The sequence below is a fragment of the Symphodus melops genome (genome assembly GCF_947650265.1).
Source record: "Symphodus melops genome assembly, chromosome: 1".
Lineage (NCBI taxonomy): Eukaryota > Metazoa > Chordata > Actinopteri > Labriformes > Labridae > Symphodus > Symphodus melops.
Genome location: NC_136691.1, coordinates 29850303 through 29872630, shown reverse-complemented (window position 1 = coordinate 29872630; position 22328 = coordinate 29850303). Strand labels below are relative to the sequence as shown.

Here is a 22328-nt window from a genome sequence, read left to right as displayed (position 1 = left end):
CCGTGACGCAGGCTGGAGCAGAGCAGGGCCAAGTGTGGAGAAAGTACAAAAACTAAAGTGTGAAAATGTCACAGTGTACAGTAATGTGTGAGAGCAGCACCTGAGAGCCGGAGGTGAGGCGACCTGCGAATTATTGATCGGAGCGTGTTTGACCCAAAAACAACCCGCTGCCTCGTCTCAGTGAGCTCATTAAGAGGAACTCTGTCATTGTTATTATAACAACAGATTTGAACAATGACACGAACGCTATGCTCACTGAAATAAAGAAGAACATGTGTCTCAGGGTTTGAAAATTAAAAATCAAGTTGTTGAAGAGTGAATAAATAATAAATACTTTTATTCCATGAAGAAGATCATAGAATATGTTCAGCAGCTGATGTGATTAATAAACGTGTGAGTTAGAATGACAGCGTTTAGTTTTAGAGGAGTTCCAGTCTTGATCTTTTTTTTTTGTTAATCATATGAAGCTGCTCTCAATAATTTATTACAAAAAGCTGTAATAATTATTGCTTAGAATTAAATTTGGGCATTATTTCAAATAAGTTTTGCACTCATTTTCACCCAATCGCATTCAATTTGTGGGGAATTTTAGTAAAAATAAAATACAAGTTTGTCTAATTATTGTCTAATTATCACCTAATTATGACAAAATCCAGCTGCGACTTATCAGGTGCAATCAGCACCCTGCATCCTGAAAGTGCCTGCAACTTTATCTTGTCTCCAAATGCATGCAAGAAGCTTTCGTTTTCTCAGAGTTCTGCCAGTAATCTCATTCTGTTTTTCCCACTTTGTTTTTTCCAGTTGTACTGTTTAGCAAGCCTTAGTGCCTCCACAACTGCCAACTATGCAACGGCATTGCATCTTCATAGAGTGTCTCTGAGCATGCTCCATTCCCGGGGGATCCCAACGAGTTCCCAGGCGAGGAGGGATATATAATCCCCTCCATGCTTTGACAAACAATGAAGTATATTGCAGGAATGTACTCAGTAATGTATAACTGACTCTTCCAAGAGCATCTCTGTGTTTTATTGTTCACTATGAATCGTCCTGGGAAATAAGACAAGATTCACTGCAAGAGAAGTGAGATATGGAGGTTTTTCGTCATGGTCTCCTGGTGCAATCACAGAGGTCGGAATTCCAACTCGGAAAATCGGAGCAGTGACAGTCGCCTGAGTTAAAATCCAACATGGCTGCTACGTCCATCAACGGATCATTTAAGATGAAATATTTAATCAGCTCATTCATCTTTTGGAGAAATCAATCACACCAATAGTGTTGTGCAAGTAAAATCTGTTGACATGTTAACTTACGCCTGATTTTAGCTAACGAAACAAATGCACTCCTGGAGGCCTCCATGTTGTCCGACATGCAACTGGAACGGCATTATATCTCAAGTGTGGTAAATGGGAAGCGCCATTATTATCTGTCTTTGCAGTGGAAGCTCTACATGTATTTATCTGTACAAACCAGTGGGTGTGGACTGTAGCTGTTTCCGTTCAACGTTCGTGAAGCTTTTTTACGGCCCTCATGGGCGCTGTCATCTTGGAATTTTGACGTCATTTGCAACCAGAGTCTGCGCAGTAGGGTCCGGCGGGAGGAGCCCTGGCAACACGCCCCGCCCACTTTGCGTACCGCTCTGATAGCTTACGCAGCCCAGCTACGCCAAGAACTTAAGAATCTTTACGGAGAGAAATTCATCTACCGACCATAGAGGTGAGTACAAAACCACCATATATTTCAAGTCAAATAACCAAACGTAGTTCATTCAGAAATTAAGAAAATCACACTTTTTATATTAATTATTGAATTTAAACGTTTTTTCGTGTCCTGCATGTCTTGTTTATTGCTACTGGATGCCTTGAATTTCCCTCAGGATCGATCTATCTATCTATCTATCTATCTATCTATCTATCTATCTATCTATCTATCTATCTATCTATCTTCTTTAACTGTGTGGGTTATTAAACCTTTTATTTTTGGCAAAAAACGAACTAAAACTATTTTTAGCTAAGTTAGCAACATAAGCTGTGTACAGATCGAACATATGCTGGTGAAAATATGTTATATGATAGAAAGTAGTGGTGCACATAGTACTTAAGTCATATCTGCTGTCAGTAGTTACCGTAAATTCCGGACTATAAGCCGCTACTTTTTTCTCACACTTCGAGCACTGCGGCTTCTACTCCGGTGCGGCTAATGCATGGATTTTTTATGGGGGACAATGAGCTTCTGCCGCAAAAACATTTGACTTCGTCACGTCGGATCTTAATATCAGTCATTTTGCGCTTCATGCACGCACCCTCATCATGGAAAACACACGGAGAAATACATATGATGCAGCTTTCAAGTTAAAGGCGATCGAACTGGCTGTCAAAGAAGCTAACAGAGCTGCTGCACGTTAAGATGACACTGACAGCGACAACAGAGACTGAGGAAGTGAGTAATGAAGTCATTCTGAGGCAGTGAATGGATGGACTTTTTCTTGTGAAATATATTACGGTCATCTTTTTCATCAGCCGTGTTACAGACACCGTCGGCTAGGCTTCGTATTGTAACGGTTCATGTTGTAAAGTCAGTAGTTGATAATGTGTTCATAATTCCGATTATGTGGAGAGTCAGTGAATGCACCAGCGAGAACGTGTTGAGTAGCTGTATGAGAGAACGCTGGGGGAGAGAGTTGGATTGTTACGGCAAGTTATGGTTTTGCTCTCTGCTGTAAACGGCGTGGTCACGGCCGACAGTGATCGGGTTATTAAAAGTTATTATTTGAACGCTCTCGTCGTCCTTTAACGTCCGTACGGACGCTACAGTATTTGCGGATGTTACCGGTAGCCTACGTCTGTGTAAATGGCTCTTGTTATAGCGTGGACACCTGCGGCTTATAATCAAGTGCGGCTTATATATGTACAAATACATTTATTTACTTATTTTTAGCCGGTGCGGCTTATATCCAGGTGCGCTCAATAGTACGGAATTTACGGTACTTCAGTTCTATGTACATTTACAGAGTCTATGTGTTTCTGTGCATAACTGTGGAGTTGGTAAATGAATCTGTTTCATTAAGGTTTCTGTTTGTATGGACATTTTCTCTGGTTCTTTTCCTTGTCTAAGATGTTTATCTCATTGTTTTTTTATTATCCTCATTTTAAACACAAGGAAGAAGAAAGATGGCTGATAGATACCCCTGCCAGCTCACCTGATGGTCTCCCTTACTTTGTTCTCCTCTTGGTGAACACCTTTGGACTGTGGAGGGAAGAGAGCATGCAAACTCCTCACAGAGAGACTCCTGTCAGACAGGGATTCAAACCAGTAACCTCCTCACTTTTATAACTGAACCATCATTCACATTATGTGTTATAAATCAAATAAAGTATTCATTGATTTAAACCTTTTCTCTCCTGTTTTAAGCTGTAGAAACATAGAATGTCTCATGTTCTTGTAGGGCAATGACAGAAGTCACAGCTGGGAAACAATCAGCTTTAAAAGTACATCAACACTCGAGTGCTTAACATTTAATGCAGGTTAGTGTTAAAGACAGCATGCACATAAAGACAGTAGAGTGGTATGATACAGACACGACTGAGAAGGCAATTACATTATTATATTTTATTCAATCACATGACATGTAACACTAGTCTTGTAACTTTAACAAATACAGATTGTACTTAAAAACATAGTGTGGTATTTTAAGCTACTTTCTTTCACTTGATTGTTCAGTTAGATGGAGGTAGTATTTAAGGTTTTTGTGGGTTATACAGGTTTGAAAGAGGCAAATGAATGCACAGTATTTTAAAGTTAAAGCAGATTAATCTAAATATAACAAAAAGAAAATGTGGCTTATAAGAAAAACCTTGGTATTAAACAGCCTCTCTTTTCTTCCATTCAGGGGCGGATCTAGAAAAATATTTATGGGGTGGCAAGAGGGGGCAAGAAATTTTTAGGGGTGGCAACATATGGCAGATAGTATAGTTTGATGAGAAATAGTATGTACACTATAAAAGGACAGGGGCTTCCATTTACATATGTACACAGACCAATTTAATCTTAAACAATTAATGTCTTGCATTTGAGGTTTCATGAGAAACAGTTACATTTTGATCTCACTAAATAGAAGATAAAAGTATGAGAACATTTGGTCGGGTATTATCACAGGAAAGGCAGTAAGGTGAGACACAGGTGATGAGTGGCAGATGTGTTCGAGGGCAAGCAAACCGTTTTTGACTGTGTCAGAGAAACTTACCCATGAAGATCTATGGACTGAGCTGTACGAAGGTGAGCATAAATATACTGTGGAAATAAATGGGTCATAGCACTCAAAGTACTGGACATCGCTTTTATTGTTTAAATTCTCCCAATGTGTCCCTCACTAGATTCAACTATTTTTTTTACAGAAGAGGTAACTGATGAAAAATATTGAATGGTACAGTATATACAATATTCACAGCAGTTGTTGTGGCATAAAAGGACATTTTCACATTTCATGCATGTAAATCTAAGCTGCTCTATCAACAAATTACAAAAAAGGCTCACAGAGTTACAAACCTTAAAAGAAGTCACATAAAAATACATTTTGTTCCCAGTCCGAAAAAGTACAAAAACATTTTGAAAGTTCACACAGGCTGTTAGACAGTTTAATACTGTATATTAACAAAAACAACAATAACAACACTGCTTCATGTTCAGCAGGATTCACACCAGTGTAACATTTGAAACGTCATCATTTTAACAGCTTTTTAAAGGCACACCAGTGAGCAGAACCTGAAGTTGTCATGCCCATAACAGCTGAATTTACAAATCTATCTAGATCTAATGCTTTGGTGCGTTTTGATTCAATGCTGAGTACAGACAAACTTGATAGTCTCTTTTCTGTCATAGTAGACGGCAAATAAGTCTTAATGAGCCTGAGAGATGAAAAACTTTGTTCACAGGATGCACTGCTCACAGGTAAAACAACCGCTATTTTTGTATTCCAGCCCATGCTTCTCAAAGAAGCCTTTTCAGTTAAGGCAGCAGCATCCATGTGTTCAGCAACCGCGAACTCCAGAGAGTAAAATTTCTGCTAAAGTTTTGATGTAGTAATGATTTTCAGCCACCTGCTTAATTTTTTGCTCATTCATTAGTCCAATCATTGAGATATTTTTATCCACACTTTTCTTGTTCTCTGTCCATGCAAACATTGAATTTACATGGCCTTCAGACCTGGCATGAGAACAGAAACCACTGTCTTTCATTGTAGCATTTTTCCAATTACGATATCCCTCAGATGAGGTGAAAACAGTTCTTGGGGCATCGGGGAGGGAAAAATGCCTACAAGCAAAGCAGTAAGCTGCATCTTTGGAGTGTGAGTATTCTAACCAGGGATGAGATTTGTACCAGTTACTGTGGAAACTTCTCCTTGCTCCTCCCTGGAGGGTCTGAGGGAAACTCTCGGATTGGCTGCACTGGCACCTCACACCTGGACTTGGATATGTCTAGAAGATGGAGAGGAGGAAAGATTTAAATTGCATTACATCTAAACTAATTACACAATGTAGCAGATAGTAAAAAGATAATCAATTTGGAACTGTCATTAGTTATAACCATCCAGATGTGTTAAGACTAACATTTTTGCCAGGGAGAGTGCTATTAGGTTCATTTCATTAATTTGGAATTTAATCTGAGCAATAAATCAAAAATACATTGTACAAAATATTCAGACTCTGTCCCCATCTCATCACACTTTCACACTTACAAGTTTTCCCAATTATTTATATTCAAGCAAACAAGTATTTATATTTATTTGAAAAACTTTAAGAAAAAATTCAAAGCAACTTAACTATGTTTTCCTTGACAGATGTTGAATCAATATTAGCTTGAGTAGCCTACTTTACACAAAACTAACGTCAAAGCTAGCTAACATTACAGGTATAGTTAGCCAAATAACTTTCTTCAACATTTTTATCATCTTAAAATCAGCATTGCAACTATACTTGCCCTTTTTTTTCATTGTAATTTCATTTCTTGATAGATTGTTAATCCATTTTTACCTCTTTCCTCCGTGTCTTCTTTCCTCAGGACTCCTTGCTCAGTTGATCCCTCGCTTTATCAAAAAACAAATCAGTCTCTGTGATTGGCTGCTGCTGCTCTGACGTTAACTTGTGCTGCATTCGCGGCAGTCAGACATTGGAGATTCATGCTCGTAAATCGGGAAATTGGCCGTAACTTTTTTTTTTTCTTCGTTGCTGCCTACTGGGGTGGCAGCTGGGGTGGCAAGCCTCTCTTTTAGGGTGGCAGCTGCCACCCCAGTAGATCCGCCCCTGCTTCTGTTCATCTTTTGAATGAATAGTCAAACATTGCTCAGGAGATGCAAGCTGCGTCCTCTGTGGCTCAGGCGCGACACTCGGCCCACTGTTTCGCATCAGACCGCCGTCCAGGTAAGATCAGACCAAACGTCCTGGTAAGAGAAGCAGTGGTCAGGTCCTGCAATCCTCTGAGGACGAGCTGGAAGAGGAAGAGAGAGAGAGAGAGAGAGAGAGAACATGAGAAAAAGGAAATCCTCAGTTTAATGTATAAATTGTCCCGAATAACAAGCCCTGGATCACCAGCGATGTCAAGGAGATCCTTAACAGGAAGAAAAGGGCATTCAAGGAGGGAGATCAGGCAGAGCTGAAGCGGGTGCAGGGGGAACTCAAGGTCAGACTCCGAGAGGCAAAGGAGGAGTACAGAAGGAAGGTAGAACAGAAGCTGCAGCAGAACAGCATGAGAGAGGTCTGGGAGGGCATGAAGACCATCACAGGCTGCAAAAAGAAAAACAACAACGCAGAAGACGGGGACCCTGAGAGAGCAAACCAGCTCAACTTGTTTTTTAACAGGTTCGACAGCCCCGTCGCTGCAGCCAGTGCCTGTCCCCCCAGCACCCCTCTACACACCCCCTCCCCCCCTCTCACTCCTCCCCCCCCCAGCACCCCTCTACACACCCCCTCCCCCCCCTCTCACTCCCCCCCAACACCTCCACCAGAACAGATACAACCTCCAGTGACAATCCATCCCCCCTCCCCCCCACCATCACCAGAGACCAGGTGAGCAAGGAGCTGAAGAGACTCCGCCCCAGGAAGGCAGCAGGCCCAGACAAGGTGTGTCCCAGGATGCTAAAGGCCTGCTCTGCTGAGCTGGGGGAGCCACTTCAGCACATCTTCAACATGAGCCTGCGGCTCGGGAAGGTTCCTGTGCTCTGGAAGACCTTGTGCCTCACCCCTGTCCCCAAGAAGAAGAACCCCAGTGAGCCAGGCGACTTCAGACCAATCGCTCTGACATCCCATGTTATGAAGACCTTCGAACGGCTGCTGCTCCAACACCTCAGACCCCAGGTACAACACGCACAGGATCCCCTGCAGTTTGCATACCAGGCAAAGGTGGGCGTGGACGATGCCATCCTCTATCTTCTACACAGGGCTTACTCTCATCTGGACAAAGGGAGCAGCGTGATGAGAATCATGTTCTTTGATTTCTCAAGCGCCTTCGACACCATCCATCCCCTCCTACTGAGAGACAAGCTGACCGAGATGAGGGTGGACTCGCACCTGGTGAGGTGGATCGCGGACTACCTCACAGAGAGACCACAGTACGTCAGACTGAAGGACTGCACATCTGACACTGTGGTCAGCAGCACCGGAGCACCACAGGGGACCGTGCTCTCCCCTGTCCTGTTCACCCTGTACACCTCTGACTTCCAGTATAACTCTGAGCTCTGCCACATGCAGAAATACTCGGACGACACTGCGATAGTTGCTTGTGTCAGGGATGGACAGGAGGAGGAGTACAGGAGCCTGATCGAGGACTTTGTGACGTGGTGCAGTGCCAACCATCTGCAGCTAAACACCTCCAAGACCAAGGAGATGGTGGTGGACTTCCGAAGGAACAAACCACATCTAGAACCTGTTTCCATCGGGGGGGTCGACGTGGAGGTGGTCAGGACCTACGGGTACCTGGGGCTGCAGCTGGATGACAAGCTGGACTGGTCGCCTAACATGGACACTACCTGCAGGAAGGGACAGAGCCGTCTGTACTTCCTGAGAAGGCTGGGGTCCTTCAACATCTGCAAAAAGCTGCTGCAGATGTTCTACCAGTCTGTGGTGTCCAGCGTCCTCTTCTACGCCGTGGTGTGCTGGGGAGGAAGCTGCAAGAAGAGGGACGCAGCACGCCTGGACAGACTGGTGAGGAGGGCCGGCTCTGTGGTGGGTACAGAGCTGGACTCACTGGTGACAGTGGTAGAGAGGAGGTCTCTGGACAAAATGCTCTCCATCATGGACAATACACACCACCCTCTGCACAGCACCTTCACCGGGCAGAGGAGCATGTTCAGCGAAAGACTGCTGTCACAGTCGTGCTCCACGGACAGACTCAAGAACTCTTTCGTCCCCCTGGCAATAAGACTGTATAACACTTCACTGTCACGGCAGGGAAGAAGCACACGGTGATCCCTGGACTCTTTTTTCACTTTTTTCTCACTCCTCATCTGCACTGCTGACCTCAGAGTCAGCCCCCAGTTGGACACTGTAATGCATATTGATATTATGCCTATATGCCTATATATTGTCACTTTACTGAGCACTGGTCACTTTAAAGATAATCACCCTAATCATGTCTGGTTTCATCCTACTGTTGTGTTATGCTACATTTGTAATGGCTGACATGATCACCTTAACTAGGTAAAGTTTCACTCTATTGTCTTCAACACTTAATGCTAATCTGCTCCTCAATAGTTGGGTACTTAATGATAATCACCCAAATCACTCCTGGTTTCACCTTATTGTCTAGGACACTTAATGCAAATCACTGCTCCTTTAAGTTGGTGAGCCAATTTACATTCCTGCATTGACTGTTTAATGACTGTACTCACACCTCTGGCATAAGCTCAAACACCTCTGTACATGCACATGTAACTAGTTTCTAAAGGTCAGCAAACTTTGTTTCTAAGGCTCTTTAACTGTTTACAGGTCTCTTTTAACCAACACATGTTTTTCTCTCCTCACAGGTTATGTACATTATGCTATATAAGTTTTAAGTCTAACTGCTAATGCTAACTGCACAGGTTTAACATATAATTATGTTTATTCTTAGTCACATAGAGGCTGCTAAATCTTGTTTTGGGGATTATTGTAAACAGAGGGGGGGGGGACAGCGGGTGTGTATTGTAACTAATGTCTTGTGTCCTGCCTGTCTGTATACTGCTACTGGATGCCTTGAATTTCCCTCGGGATCAATAAAGTATCTATCTATCTATCTATCTATCTATCTATCTATCTATCTATCTATCTATCTATCTAATATGTTGGTGAAAACAGGGAAATATCTATTAAAAGACATAAAATCTTCATTAATGATTATAGGTGCAAAATAAAAAACATTGATATATAATTTTGTGAGAAACGTGATCTCTATGCCTTCTTTTATTGAGCCTGTCTGTCTCCTCCTAACCACCATAACACGAGGCCTGTTTTGTGGTATATGTCAGGTTTTGTCAAGTTGTAACACAATTTATTAATAAGCGTTATTAAATGTACAACATGATCAACTTGTGATTATTGGATTGGTAGTGTGTGTGTAAGCTCATGCTGAATATTTGGCAGGTTTAAGCAGCATGATGCTCGGTTAATATTATATTACCGCTGACGTTTGTGTTCACGTTTCTGTCAGTCTCTTAAATCAGACAGAAGTTATATCAGAGCTTACTTTAGTTTTATCCTGATATCTACAGAAATATTCTCCCTGATTATACAGTATTATAAATATCAGGCTGCATGGTGACATGTTAATGTCTGTATAACACACTCTTTACACAGACTATAAACATGTACACATCAGTAATTATACAGGACAGATTTATAGTATTTAGCTTTGTTTTTGTCCAAGACACTTTTTTAATAACCTTACCAGACCTATTTATTATTTACTGAAACATAACTGTACAGTCAATGAACGCCATCTATGAGCTGATTTTAATTAAGATGTTTTGGTTTTAAATACAATCTCACTCACAAAAACGATATAACAATATCAAGAAACATATCATGTCAGTTATTAGGTTTGCTCATGTTAATAAGTAAAATAAAAAGATAAATCATGCCTGACAAGTAACCTAGCTTAGACTGCTAATATGTTCGCTCGCTCATAGCACTTTAAGCACTTTATGACAGATAAATCACACTTTATTACTTACCGTAAAAACTGCAAAGCTCCCTTAGAGTCCACAGGTCTGTGACATTAGTTTACTGCAGAAAAAACAGCTTTCACCAGCTCAAAACAGACGAAATAACTGAACAGAAAAGCTCCGTGGAGTCTCGGCTTCACTTCACGACGTAACTGCTTATTTACAAAGAGCTCTACGCAAGATCCGCGGCTGTCAATCATCGCCATGTATGACGTAAAATCCCGTTTTTTAACCTCAAATAACTTATTTAAAACAAACTTCACAGAAAAATGAGCACTTGAACACCATGTAGGGTGATAATATCTAATGATCACAGCAGAGTTTAGGTCTGGAAAAAAATTATGTGACGAGTATTTTAACTTAACAGTTTGACCCAAGTCCCGTCTGTTATCATTGAGGAGGCGGGGTTTATGACCTATACTGCAGCCAGTCAGTAGGGGGAGCTCTAAAAATAAAAGCTTCACTCCACAGGGGACCTTGTCCCGTCCATTATTTTTACAGTCTATGGTACAAACCACTGTGTGCAACTTACTACTGTATATAATCCTGTGATTTCTTACATTCCTCGTCTACTCTCTGGTTTTGGTAGCTGACGTGCGAGTCAGTGAGGTCGACCCTCAGCTGAGACAACGCCCTTGGTATCTGCATTGTATCTCCTTGCTTTATTAAACATGCTGGTTTGTTCAATTTGAACCTGAGTCTCTTCTCTCCCTTCTCTAAGAAAACCAACACGCACAAGGTGCAAAAAAAACCCTGAACACCTTGAATCCTGGAAAATTTGAAACTGTGAGCGACGTCAGTCTGAGCATGTTTTTATAAAACACAATTAACTTTCACAGCTCTTGTAAACGTATTTCACTGCATGTGTCTGTTTTATATGAACAGATTCAACTTTAATACAATTTTCCATCCCTCTGTCAGATGCAGTAAATCTCCTCGAACAAATAAAGAAAAGACATGATGAAGATGAGTCTGTGTTAAGTGGCTCTTGCTGCACTGTTAATCTTCTCATATCTGGGCTTCAAATGTGATATTGCTACTCATAGCTCTTGCTCAATGTTGAGCTGCGATCTCTGCTTTGCTTTGTAAATGTGAATTTGCTAAGGCTACCATTACTTACCTTGGCAAAGAAGTAGGTCAGGGACAGGTTCGCCCTACTGCAGCCAAGATCAGTGCTGTCACTCAGTACCCAGTACCCACTACAAAGAGACAGTTGCAGCGTTTCCTGGGATTAGCGGGTTATTATAGAGCTTTTTGTCGTAACCTTTCTACCATTGTTGCTCCACTGACTGACCTTGTCAGTCCAACCAGAGAGTTAGTGTGGGATTCCAGATGTGAGCAGGCTTTTAAAGCTGTTAAAGCTGTCCTGTGCAACTCACCAGTCCTTGCGGCCCCAATTTTTGCTGTTCCGTTCAAGCTTGAGGTGGATGCTAGTGGTACAGGTGCGGGTGGTGTTCTAATTCAGGGAGGAGCCGACAGGCATAGACCACCCTGTGTGTTACTTTTCAAAGAAGTTCTCCCCGGCTCAGCAGAACTACAGCACTATCGAGAAGGAGACCCTAGCTTTGCTATGGGCTCTACAGCATTTTGAGGTGTATGTTGGTTCCTCCTTGCAGCCTGTTGTTGTCTACACCGACCACAACCCTTTGGTGTTTTTGAGTCGTATGTATAACAGCAACCAGAGGCTAATGCGTTGGGCCAACATAGCTCAGAGTTATAATTTAGAGATTTGCCATAAGAAAGGCAAGGAAAATGTTGTTGCTGACGCTCTGTCCCGTGTTTTTGAATGATGTCACATTATAATTATGAGTTGGTATTATACTGTGATTATGTGCCATCTTTATGGAGGGGAGTGTTACATCACTGTTTCCTGTTTATGTTGGTGCTCCCTCAGATGACTGGTGGTGATTTCACCTGACTGCTAGCACCTGCTATATAGTGTATATAGGCAAGCCTCCTGAACTAACGACTCTCTCTCCCAGCTTCACAGCAGCAGCACCTCCGTAGTTGTTTCCTGGTTCTTCCAGGTACTTTTTGTTCAATTGTCAAATAAACTAAAACTTAAGAACTTAAACCCTTTGTATTGTGTCCCTTATTATGCTCGACATTCGAGCTAGCCGTAACAATATTTTTTTTTTTAACATATATTTGGTAAAGTTTAGTTTTTTCTTTAATGGAGTTTGAGATTATCGTTAACCAGGGTTTGTGTTTGACAGTTTTAATGTTAATGCTAAATGTTTGTTCACACTTAGCACACGAGACACACGTTGCCTTCCTGCTTAGTCCCGGTGCGGACCAACGGAAGTTGTTCTGGTAGCTGGAGAGGTGCCAGGGCACTTCTCAAGCACTGCCGACTGCCTTCGAGCAAGGCACTGAACCCCAAAAACTGTTCTGGTGCCATAGCAAAGCAGCCGCACTTTCACACCTCTCCATGAATGCACGTCCACAGGTCCTGCTTGTGTGTGTGAGAAGCATGTCTCTACAATATCAGAGTGTAAACATGAATTTCCGTCAGGGATTAATAACGCATTTCAAAATTAAAAAAAAAAAATCTAAATGTCTTTTCCTGTGTGAGAGCTTATTTCCACAGCCTGATGCTGCGTCGACAGCGTGCCAACGCCGTCGCTGAGCATTCGTACTTCTGGGTCGAGGGAACTCGTTGCTCTGCAATTCAGCGCCCAGCCGCGAGGGGGGTGTGGCTGTGTCATTGTGTTCTTCTTCCACCTCTTCATGCGTTCGGTGACGTCCAGCCCTGTTTTTTCATATTTCCCTCCAGGATTATAATTCGCCATTTGGCAGTTTTTATAGTGTTTTGATGATGAGTTGGAGAGATGGTCGTATTTTCTGATTCTTCGATTATTCGTGTTGTCCTGTTGTGGCCGGAAAGCAACTGCCGGAAATCACATTCTGAACGGACCAATCACAGGACTTGCGGTTTGCTTCGACGCAACACGTAGCTAAGAGGCGTTGGGTCTGCGTAGGAGGTCTTTGTTTGACCAGCATTAGTGCTGGGATCAGTTAAAGCCTCATGGACGGTCTCGTGATGCAGAACAAACACAGATGCTCCCTTGACCTCTTCACTTGGAGTGTTGCTGGGAGGCACGAGAGGAGCACAGATACACTATTCAGTACGTGTGTGTGTGTGTGGTGGGGGGGGGGGGGGGGGGCATTTAAAGTAATGTAAGCACTGAACAAAACAACACACATCATTTTAGCCCATTTTGAATTAAAGTAGAAATTTTTGTGCCAAAACTACGGACATGTGGAACGATATAAATGTGTTTTTGAATAAGGTGTTTGATCAAACCCCCTCATTATGTCTCCAGATACTATTCAAATGTCTAAACGCAGGAAATCATGGTGTCGTTTAGCTATGATAACAGGGTGCAGGATAACGTTACACCACTGGAAATCTCCCACCTTCTCTACTTTTAAGGGATGGATAGAACTGCTAAGCTCAATGGCGATTACGAGCGGGTCACCTATAGAGTAACTGGGAGGGAAGATTTATTTAATGAAGTTTGGGGTCCATTCCTCGCTCAATTACTGGATATGAAGGGATGATGCCACCTCCCTCTGAATAATCTGTTATTATTGTTCAGGTACAGGATGTGTTTATGATGTAGACTTCCCAGGGTGTTGTGTGTTTGTTTTGTCTTTAGTGTTGTGGATCTATGTTTCGTATTTGAGGTCTGGCTTGAGTTATACGTTGTTGCTGGACTAAACTTTTTATATCTTTTTTATTTTATTTTATCTGCTTAGTCATCTTTTGTTTTGTGAAGAAAAAGTAAATGTCAGACAAGGCAGTTGCTGAAACATGTGAAATTTGTACAATGTAACCCTTGTTCATGTAACTGTGATAATTTACTAATTTCTGTTATGTTTTTGTCTGACTAAAACATCAATAAAAAAATTAATTAAAAAAAGAATTTTTTGTGCCAAATTCGTATTAAAATCTACATGTTTAAGTCAGTCGTAACCTAAATTTACTTTTAAATGCACCGGAGCGATCTGTTCTGTCCACACACACACACACACACACACACACACACACACACACACACACACACACACACACACACACACGTAATACTGATTTTTATTTATACACAGCGTAGACATTTGCATGAAAACACCCCGTGTAGTCCAAGAGGCTTGAGATTTTCTTTCTCACCTTCAAACTGCCAATCATTGACAATCCTCAGTGTTCTGTAGAAAAGTGCTAAACAGCCCGTCGAGACGTCGTGCTCCTGCATGTGCTGTCATGTGACTCTGACGGGGCTCACGGGGCTTTTCGACTATCGAGAAATGCTTCCTCTAACATCGTAAACAAAGGATTTCTTAGTATGAAAACGTGCTTCCTGTGTCCTGAAAGAGTGAAATGGAGTGAGCTGTGGTTTTGTACTTGGATCATTATTCAGCCTTTTTCCCTTCTAAAATACAGCACTCAGGAAGTTGAGTGCACAGGGGAAGTTGGGAGGGAGGGCCGAGGGCAAGCTGACTGCCAGGTGATTACAGGGGGGCAATCCTTAATACCCAGGGTTTACTAAAAACAAAATGAAGGGGCAGTACCTTTCTGTGTTGGTATGTCTGAAAATAGTTATTTCCATTTTACAATACAAATCTTTAATTTGTTTTCTCAAAATGAGTTTTTTCCCCCTCCCTCAGAAATCTTCACTTCAGTAGCGCATATACCTATTTATATACCGATTTATATTCTGAAGATATATAAAGAGGGGTTGGTTCATATATCATTCATAGTCTGATTTATACTACAGTTTATCCCTAAAAACATATTTTTTTATTTTTTAAGTTGGTTGATAGTCATTTCTCATTCATGTTGTTGTGATAAAAAGAGATATCCAAAATCTCCTCTGTAAATACTTGTGTCTTTAATATGTCAACAAAATATAGACTTTAGACTTTGCTTTATTGTTTTTCACTACACAATACCAGACATTTAAGGGCTGCACGCCAACAATATACATATATTGTGAGCCTCTCTTTATCCAATGTTCAGATTTCTAAGCTGTAAATGTATGTATATTAGTGAATATATACATATATATATATATATATGGAATCGCAATGTGCAGAACAACATACTGGAGAATAGGAAACATAATGCAGACATTTAATTAGCTGCACAGAGATCTTAGAGGTTGCATGAATACCCTCTATGCACCAGTTCAGTAGTCACGGTCACCATCGTCTGTGAATTCTCTGGATAATATGCTGCTGCATTCTCACATCAAAACAGGATAACTGTTTACTTAGCAGGTACAATCTGTCCCCACATGAGAAACAAGAAAAAACATCCTTATCAGGAGTACTGTGCATGCAGAGCTCGAAGACCTTTTTCACACATTTATATGACACATTATAAGAGAGTACACGTAGTGTAACATTTTCCCATATAGCAACGTGACACCACAGTGATGCAATGCAAATGTTATGCAAAAAGCATCATCCACAAAAGGAACTGCAGCAGATAATAAGGCTGACAGCCCACTGACAGCAGTCCTTCTTTCTTGACTTCCAAAGTGCCATCAAGTCCTCAAAATCTGGCTCAAACTCGACGGCTGTCAAACACAGTGCTGAAAGTCTTTTCTGACCCATGGTTGATCTGAGTTCATTTTCTATTCCATTCAGTTGTGAAAATGTCCCCTCTTCCTCACAGTTGGATACAGGCAGTGTAAGAAAACCAAGATGGTGAGGAAGGTTGTCTGGAGTCCAACCCTCAGCAGAACTTGGAATAGGTTTGCCAGAGTCTTATCTTGCTCGACTGGAGATCATCAGCGGTGTCCAGTGTCCTCACAGCCACCAAAGAGACCATTTCTGTCTCTGTGTGCGTCAAGCCGTTCACACAATCAACGAATGTCTCGACTCTGAGCTTTTTAAACCCAGTGAGAAGGACTTCAATGTCTCATCATCAAAGGCTCTCCTGTCACTCGTGTGCGAGAGTCTCATTAAGACCGTATCGTCTGCGTACGTTATGGTTTCAACTCAGAACAAAGAGATGGAAGGAGTGTCCTTGGGCAAGACACTTAACCCCGACTTGCCCCCCCGTCCTCCCCGCTCCGTCTGGGTGTATGCGCGTTGCTGCTCCTGTGGTCGACCGTTTGGTGCGTGACTCGCCCCACGGGGATGAAAAAAAACTGGAAACTGACTGACATGATTCCACCCATAACATAAAGCCTATTGATAATATTTTCCGAATTATGAAAACATTAATGTGTAAGCTTTTGAAACTCCAGACACATATATAAACCAAAACAATATTTTCAGTTTGAAAACGTTCACTTTCATCCTGTATTTAAGATGAGTGTGATCTTCTTTGAGCCCTGAAATCCATGAACCAACACTAAACACATCTATGAGCGCTGACGGCCGGTTTGTGGGTGCTGCGATCATGATGTGGCGGCCAACACTGCGGCGGCATCTCTGCATCTGCAGCTCTGTGTTTATTGTGACAACAGATTAAAAACGTCAGGCAGCTGCTGATGAAGGATCTTTAATGAGATCTGTTTTAGATTTTACAAAAATGAACTGATAACAAATTTGATTAAATTTGCATTTAATCATATCGTATAAGTTGCATTGTGAAATACATTTCCTGCATGATAATCATTGAGCACTATACAGCAGCTGCTCTGAATAATTACATTATGCTCTCTATACGTTAATGAGATCATGTCTATTCTTACATCTATACCCATATACATCTGAAGAGCACCCCAGTGCTCTGCGTTCTGTAATTGCTTCATTAAATGTGTCACGTTAATTCACTGCTGATGTCAGTCAGATCTGATCCAGCAACATGATCCTGATAATGATCACATCTTCTTGAATATATGCAGATTCTTTGGAAGAGTCTGGCAGTTCTGTTTGAGCATTACAGTAAACCACAGGTGTGATGCTGGTCTCCTGCAGTGTTCATCTGATAGACTTTCATCAACGTCAGCCATCTGAGTCTAATATAATATTGTATTATAAGGAGTCTTATTGTGTGGAGTCGAGTCTTGATCATTTCCTTGACAATCTGCACGGACAGAGTTATGAGTAAATTGTCCGCACAGGTTGGTAATTATTTTGAAAACTTGCATGATTTTGAAAGTAGCATCCTCTGCATTCTCTGTCTGCACCCCCTCCCCTCTGTGCTCCCTCTAAAGCCACGCCCCTCACTTACATGCACTAACGTCATTGGTCCAGAAGTGGATTTCAGCTCATGGATGCATGGGATAGATTGGTTTATAGAATGCGTACCCAGTGCCAACATTGGTCTAAGTTTTTGTGTTTACAGCCGCTGCAGATGACGGATTTGTTTAGTTTCTTTTTCAGAGAACATGAGTTAATAATTACTGTCAGGACCTAAAGACAATTTCAACCAAAATCTCAAAAATGCCTGGACTCCTGCTTAGCGAGCAGGAGTCCAGGCAGGTCATCATGGACTTTGTCGACTGGAGTGAGCTCAACCACTCAAGACTAACGCCAGCAAGACTAAGGAGATGATGATAGACTTCAGCAGGAAGTCATACATGTACCTGGGTGTTCACCTCAACAATAAACTGGACTGGTCACACAACACCAACGGCCTCTACAAGAGGGGCCAAAGTCGACGTCACCAGCTGAGATGAATGAGGTCCTTTGGAGTGTGCAAGACTCTGTTACGGACGTTTTATGACTCTGTGGTGGCGTCTGCACTTTTCTATGCAGTGGTCTGCTGAGGAGGGAGCACAGAGAGAGACAGGAAGAGACTGACAGTCCAGGGCCGGTTCGGTCCTGGACTGGACTCTGTAGAGGAGGGGGCTGATAGGAGGATGTTAGTGAAGCTGACTTCCATCATGGACAATCCCTCTCCCCCCCTGCATCACACTGTGGGGTCTCTGAGCAGCTCCTTCAGCAGCAGACTGAGACACCCACCCTGCAAGACTGAGCGCTACCGCAGGTCATTCATCCCATCTGCAGTCAGACTGTTTAAATGCATCACTGCCACATGACATGACTATGTACTGTAATCACCTTATCATTAATGTTACACACTGTGTGTTTTAATTCCTGTCTTTCCACGAGCGAAAGTGTACATAGTGTTTATGCCTTGTATTATTTAAGTCTTTGTACATTTTATCCCCCTTATTTAATTCATGTAAACTGGCTCATAGCTGTTCTTGATGCCGTTTATATTCCCTGTTTTACTGGGTTTTTTGGAGCTGTTGTAACACCCAAATTTCCCCCATTGGGGATCAGTAAAGATGATCCTTATCCTTAAAAAGTGAATCTGGAGAAAATGACCAACCCTGTTATGGTATACTCCCCGTTTTGTTTTGTCCCACAAAGTTTACATTTCATCAACTGTTAATAAGCTGTAAAACTAGAACTCGACAGGTTCTTCCTGAAGCCTTGTGCATTTTTGTAACAATTAAAGTTATGAAAAAAGTATTTTACTGTCGAGTAACTTTTTAGGACAGCTCGCATTTCAACCTAATATTTACACTCTATGATTTCAACCTGCAGCAGCTGTTGGTGGAAGATGTCACTGCAGTCATAGCAGTTTGTTATCTTCGAGTTACGTTCGAAGTCACGTAGCTTAATGCGCGTTTTGGTGTCCGGACAAAGGGTTCGTGTCTCTGCTTAGTGAGGTTGAGGATGGCACAAATCACCCCAGATGTCAGATACGCTCTCGGTCAATGAAGCTGCTGTAACATGTTACATGTGCGCCCTGTCGCCCCCCCCCTCCCCCCCCACCCTCCGCGCGCAGCCAGTGGGATTGACGTCTCTGCAGCAGCAGATCACGTCTGTGTGTCTGCAGATTCTGGACGAACTATGACTACAAACAGGGACTTTAAACAGTAATGTTTCTGATCAGATTGAAACTCTTTGCACGGGTCAGATAATATTGTGACATCCTCTGAGGTAGCGGACCACCTGTCGCTTTCTTTCCCCCAATCTTTTCCACCGTCGATGTTTGACACCTGAGAGAGCATCTGAAACCCCGGAGGTAGGTTTGAAATCACATTTAACATTTAACGTCTGTCTTTCTTCTCTACTTAAAAAAATCCCGTTGCAGGAGGAACGAAAAGTTCACTGATAAAGTAAAACAGCCAGCCGTGAACATTTCCCACACCTGCTGACTTCTCTGTTTTTCAACTTTTCAACACCGTTTTCTGACGTGACTGCAGCTCGTTTCAGCACTTTAATCAAATGTGACTTCTGCCCTGTGTTTGAACTGTTATTAGTCATTTGTGTCACCTGTGAGGACTAATCCAAACACCTGTAATACAGGCTGCAGGGGCGAAGAGTTTGTCGCGCGCCGCGATGCGCTCATTTCACTGTTTACTGAATGTTAGTTTGTTGGTGTATTTTAACCACACAATACACCACTGCTGCCTCAGAAACATTGACTAGCTGTTCGTTATTTACTGATATATTATTTTTACATGTTTATTTGTTTAATGTATTTGGGGATGAACCCATTTAACTAACAATACCGGGTTCACGATGCGATTCTCTCACGATTTATTTAACAAAGTGAGACTGAAGACAGAGGATGAGTGAAACAGATTCCTTTAGGAGCTGAGGTTTGGTCTTTTAATGTTTATTTCTCTCAATGAGAGGAGGTGATTGGAGCTTCTCATTGTGCTGTCGTTTAAGTGCTGCATCATGTTGGTTGTGCTGTTTGTGGAGTTCTTCATATTTACACACTTCTCTGTTTTCTTCTCACCTCTTTCATTTTCAGTCTAATAGTCAAAATGCCTCCACACCTCTGATTTCAAAGACGCTGGATCTTCTAAATTTGTCTCTGCAGCTGCTCACATGTTACTAAGATTGATTTTTTAGAAAAGAGAATCTTGACACCTTTGATATATCTAAATGAATCTTTGACCATCCCTGGTATTTTTTATTTGTTTCACTCGTTTATTTTTGTGAACTGCCTGTTTTTCAAGATTGTCAAAATGCTAAAGTGTTTTAAAACAATGATTTTTGCCATAATCGAGCAGCCCTACAGAAGCGTCATGCAAGACACAGTTCTTGGGGGCAGTGGGGATTCAAGAGTCTGTTGGGGTCATAGGCACAAAAAAATGGGCGGCCCCACAATCGGCGTTCATCTCCATGATGTCTGCCATTGTCGCAAACGCTTACTCTTCTTGCTGTTTTTTGTTTTCCCTCCTTCCTCTGTCATTGACAGACAGCAGTGTAATGGGGCCCCCTTAGGGAGGTTATAATGTCTTTACAAAAATGTGCACATTCAGGGCCTCTGTTGTGATTTAAAGTTTGTCAGGCCCAAGAGGCCCCTTACTTACTAAGTTAGAGTGGAGATAGAGATTAAGACATGAACAATCAACGGCATGAGGGAACTCATTTCTGGATCAGTCTGAAAGTCTGAGTTCAATTATGCAAAATTCCTCACAATCTGACCGGTCATTTGTTCATAGCTTTGATTGGATCACTTCCATTTAACCTGACTGAACACATCCTGACAAATTTATTATTAAAACTTCTGTTATCCACATTAATCTTCATCGTCTTGCTGGTTGGCTCAGTTGTAGAGTCGGTTGACTCTCCACCAGGGATTTGATCCCCAACTTCTGCAGACATACTGTATGTCCGATGTGTCCTTAGGCAAGGCACTTATCCCCTAGTTCCTCCCCCTGCTTCATATGCAGTGTATGAATGGATGAGTTAATACTGATGGACTCTGCAGCAGCCTCTACCATCAGTGTGTGAATGTGTATGAATGGATGAGTTAATACTGATGGACTCTTTACTCTGCAGCAGCCTCTACCATCAGTGTGTGAATGTGTATGAATGGATGAGTTAATACTGATGGACTCTTTACTCTGCAGCAGCCTCTACCATCAGTGTGTGAATGTGCATGAATGGATGAGTTCATACTGATGGACTTACAAGCTGAAGTTCATTTGTGCGCATAGATGATCTTTGACTCTTTTAGCACCATTTAAATTCATAAGAGGAGAATGAGCTCCCACTGATTTTTGGAAATTTGACCCAAAAATAATTGCAAATATCTTATTTATTAAACATTTTAGCAAGTAAAATACTTTTAAATTGTAACTCATTGTCTGTCATGCAAAAGGAAATCTTTCCTGTCACCACCTAAAGGCATTTCAGTCAGGACCACTATGTCCAGAAAAATGACTTTATTGATAAATATATATCAGACGGTTTGGTTGTGTTCTGGGATCTGAGCCCAAAGCATGGACATTCCTCCCCCTACCGTGCATACAAGGAAAGCCTGAGGCAGGGAGAGAAGCAGCAAACACAAACAGTGCAGGCAACAATGACAACAGCATGACATTGATTAGGTCCGAACAGGATGAAAGGAGGAGCTGGGTGGAGGATGATTGCAGATGCAGCAGCAAAGAGAAAGCAGGCTGCAGCATTTAAAATAAGGCTGTGCTACATTTTACATCTGACAAACAACGTTCTCATCGTCTTTCCTCTCCATAAAACTAAAGCAATGGGAATATTTCCAGCTGCTGAATCTAAACGTGTACACCTTCATCTTCCAAGTTAGGCAGTGTTGTCAGGTATGAGCGAGAACAACTGACAAAACAAGCCTAATGACCAAAAAAAAACTATCCGCAGCAGCACCTAAAAAGAAGCCCAATTCTGCTGGAAAACCATGTACCATCCACAACAGACTCAATAAGGGTCACAGCTGTTTAAAATATCTGATAGATGTTTCATCTCAACGAAAGGATTTCTGAAAGTCTCAAGGAGGGAAACTTCAGATCTGTTTAGGCGAATAGACCTCCTGCCTCTACAGCTCTGTCAACACCTCTTCAGACCCTGAGACAGGTGAGGCAGTCTGTCACAGCTGTACATACATCAGGCCTCATTCACTAATGAATGGGTAGAAATGCTGAGCACAATATTCTAGAGCTGAAACGATTCCTCGAATAACTCGAATAATTCGATTACAAAAATTCATCAAGGAATTTTCGCTGCCTCGAGGCTTCGTTATGTTTTTTTTTTTTGCGTCATCAAAACTTTGGTATGAGTATAAAACACGTTTAATGTAGCTGCAGCTACCTGCTCCTCTCTCTTACACACAGACACTTCAGCGCTAACACGCACACGCGCGCACACGCGAGCGCGGCGTGCCCCTTTTAACTTT

General features: G+C 42.1%; 1 protein-coding gene across 2 annotated transcripts in view; it reads left to right on the top strand.

Moving 5' to 3' along the window:
* The first annotated feature begins 1468 nt into the window (after positions 1-1468).
* Positions 1469-22328, top strand: part of npffr1l2 (neuropeptide FF receptor 1 like 2) — an 83052-nt gene continuing 62192 nt past the window's right edge. Inside the window, exon 1 of one of the 2 annotated variants that reach the window (XM_079364076.1) lies at positions 1469-1713. The gene's annotated coding sequence lies outside the window, so the exon portion shown is untranslated. Of the gene's footprint in view, positions 1714-19105; positions 19188-22328 lie in introns of those variants that run through there. The other variant, XM_079364075.1, reaches the window with a different exon arrangement.